Source organism: Rhinopithecus bieti, unplaced genomic scaffold (genome assembly GCF_001698545.2).
Source record: "Rhinopithecus bieti isolate Rb0 unplaced genomic scaffold, ASM169854v2 scaffold_28066, whole genome shotgun sequence".
NCBI classification, from domain to species: domain Eukaryota; kingdom Metazoa; phylum Chordata; class Mammalia; order Primates; family Cercopithecidae; genus Rhinopithecus; species Rhinopithecus bieti.
The window spans coordinates 1,643,568-1,646,522 of record NW_016813021.1 but is presented as its reverse complement, the minus strand read 5'-3'; the positions used below and the strand labels follow the sequence as shown (position 1 = coordinate 1,646,522).

Genomic DNA, 2,955 nt, shown 5'->3' with positions numbered 1-2,955 from the left:
AAAAAAAAAAAAAAAAAAAAAAAAAAATGCTAACAACGTAGCTGGCCCATAATAAGTGCCATCAGTGTATTCCTACTTTATTTACATACACACACCACACCATAAAAACTCCATCCTTGCAGATTGATTCCTACTATATAGATTGTTCTGCAACTTGCTTTTCCTGTGTCTTAGCATTCTTTCCGTGTGCCAGCATGTAGATCACCACAGTCTCCATAAAGACTATCAAGATAAATGTTTTAAGTTGGGTTATTTCCAAACATTCCCCATTACAAACAACCTGCAATGGGCATCTTTGTACATGAAGATTTTTGTAGCATGCCTAGATGTAGAATTGCCAAGTTAAAGAAGGGTAATTTTTTTTATTTTGAAAGATTCAGCTGGGTGCAGTAGCTCACGCCTATAATCCCAGCACTTTGGGAGGCTGAGGCAGGCAGACTGCTTTGAGCTCAGGAGTTCGAGACCAGTCTGGGCAACATGGTGAAACCCCATTTCTACAAAAAAAATACAAACATTGGGCCAGGTGTGGTGGCTCATGCCTGTAGTCCCAGCTATTCAGGAGGCTGAGGCAGGAGAATCACTTGAACCCAGGAGGCGGAGGTTACAGTGAGCCAAGATCATGCTACTGCACTCCAGACTGGGCAACAGCATAAGACTCAAGAAAGAAAAGAAAAGAAAGAAAGGAAAGAAAGAAAGAGAGAAAGAGTGGGAGAGGGAGAGGGAGACAGGGAGAGAAGGAGAGAAGGACAGAGTGAGAGAAGGAGGGAGGGGAGGGAGAGAGGGAAAGAGAGGAAGAGAGAGGAGGGAGGGGGAGGGGGGAGAGAGAGAGAGAGAGAGAGAGACACACACACAGAGAGAGGCAGGCACAGTGGCACACGCCTATAGTCCCAGCTACTCAGGAGGCTGAGGCAGGAGGAACACTTACTTGAGCCCAGGGGTTCGAGTCCTGCCTAGGCAACATCGTGAGACCCTGTCTTTAAAACTTGTTTTGTTTTGTTTTCAAACAAAGGGCAGGGGCATAGCAAAGAGCTATTAAATATTGACAACAGATTTGCTCAGATCAGGGCTGAAGGGACTCTCTTACTGTGTCATTATTTAGAAGTCCACACTGAAGTAGGCAGGGGTGAAATGATGTGTCTGGGACTTGCTTTAGAATACTTCAGCAAAGGAAAGAAGAAAAGAAAAGGGGTAGATGAAGAAACTGTGGATAAATCTTGATAACTATTCACTTTGGGTGATGGATGTATTTGGGGTCAATGAATTATTCTCTCTACTTTGAAAATGTTCGTAATAGGGCCGGGCGTGGTGGCTCACACCTATAATCCTGGCACTGTGGGAGGCCGAGGCGGGTGGATCATGAAGTCAGGAGATCGAGACCATTCTGGCTGACATGGTGAAACCCCATCTCTATTAAAATACAAAAAACTAGCTGGGAGTGGTGGTGCACACCTGTAGTCCCAGCTACTTGGGAGGCTGAGGCAGGGGAATCGCTTGAACCCGGGAGGCGGAGGTTGCAGTGAGCCAAGATCGTGCCACTGCACTCCAGCCTGGTGACAGAGCAAGACTGTCTTAAAAAAAAAAAGAAAAGAAAGAAAAGAAAATGCTCATAATAAAAAAGGACAGGACTGCACAGAATGGTGAGCTATACAGGGATAGGAACCCAGTGCTGAGTGTGTATTTGGAGAGTGCATGATTGAGCTACATCTAGCAAGATGCCCTGGTCGCCTCAGCTGAGAGCCCTGACTGGTTAAGAGGCATCAGCAGAAGGAGAAAGGGAGGCAATTCTAGGAGGGAGGAAAGGCATTGAGTCCCGGGACAGTGTGGAGCCCTGTCCTCCCTCTGCCCCTCACAGATGAGCTCCCACCAAGCCACCACACTCCCCTCTGCAAAGACCCCACCCCAGCATCCCAAGGGCCCTGGTAGGAGGCACATACCCAGGATGTGGGGCAGAGGGACTGGTACACACGCTGGTACCATTCGCACACAGAGACATTGCCTCCTTTAGCGGTCATTGCCTTCTGACAGCGGTGGAAGTCTGTGAAGAAAGGGGTTCAAGTCAGCCCAGATCAAGAGCTGGAACACATTTTTTTTTTTTTTTTTTGAGGTAGGGTCTCGCTCTGTCACTCAGGCTGGAGTGCAATGGTGTGACCTTGGCTCACTGCAACCTCTACCTCCTCCCAGGTTCAAGTGATTCTCCTGCCTCAGCCTCTCGAGTAGCTGGGATTTCAGGCGCCTGCCACCATGCCTGGCTAATTTTTTGTATTTTAGTAGAGACAGGGTTTTGCCATGTTGGCCAGGCTGGTCTTGATCTGCCCGCCTCGGCCTTCCAAAGTGCTAGGATTACAGGTGGGAGTCACCGCATCCAGCAAAATTACATTTATAAAGATGTTTATAGCCACACCATTTGAAAGAACTCCAAAATGAAAATCACACAAGTGTCCAGGCGTAGAATAAATTGTAGAAAACTGGACAGCAATGAAAATGAACAAGCTATATGCCACAGCATGTACAGATCTGAGAAGGTATTCGAATGAAAAAATCCAAACACAAAAGAATACACACGGTATTTATAAAGTTCACAAAGAGGTGAATCTAAACACGGTGGTAGCTGGACGTGGTGGCTCACACCTGTAATCCCAGCACTTTGGGAAGCCGAGGCAGGTGGATCACTTGAGGTTAGGAGTTCGAGACCAGCCTGGACAACATGGTGAAGCCCTGTCTCTATTAAAATACAAACAATTGGCCAGGCATGGTGGCTCACGCCTGTAATCGCAGCACTTTGGGAGGCTGAGGCAGGCGGATCACGAAGTCAGGAGATTGAGACCAGCCTGGCCAACATGGTGAAACCCCGTCTCTACTAAAAACACAAAAAATTAGCCAGGTGTGGTGGCACGTGCCTGTAGTCCCAGCTACTCAGGAGGCTGAGGCAGGAGAATTGCTTGAACCCAGGAGGCG

The 2,955-nt window shown here is 47.7% G+C and overlaps 1 protein-coding gene across 3 annotated transcripts in view; it reads right to left on the bottom strand.

Moving 5' to 3' along the window:
* Positions 1-2,955, bottom strand: part of COX6B1 (cytochrome c oxidase subunit 6B1) — a 13,566-nt gene that overhangs the window by 2,827 nt on the left and 7,784 nt on the right. The window contains exon 1 of one of the 3 annotated variants that reach the window (XR_001880569.1): positions 1,935-2,058. The exons of the other annotated variants lie outside the window; for them this stretch is intronic. The gene's annotated coding sequence lies outside the window, so the exon portion shown is untranslated. Of the gene's footprint in view, positions 1-1,934; positions 2,059-2,955 lie in introns of those variants that run through there. 3 annotated transcript variants of the gene reach the window in all.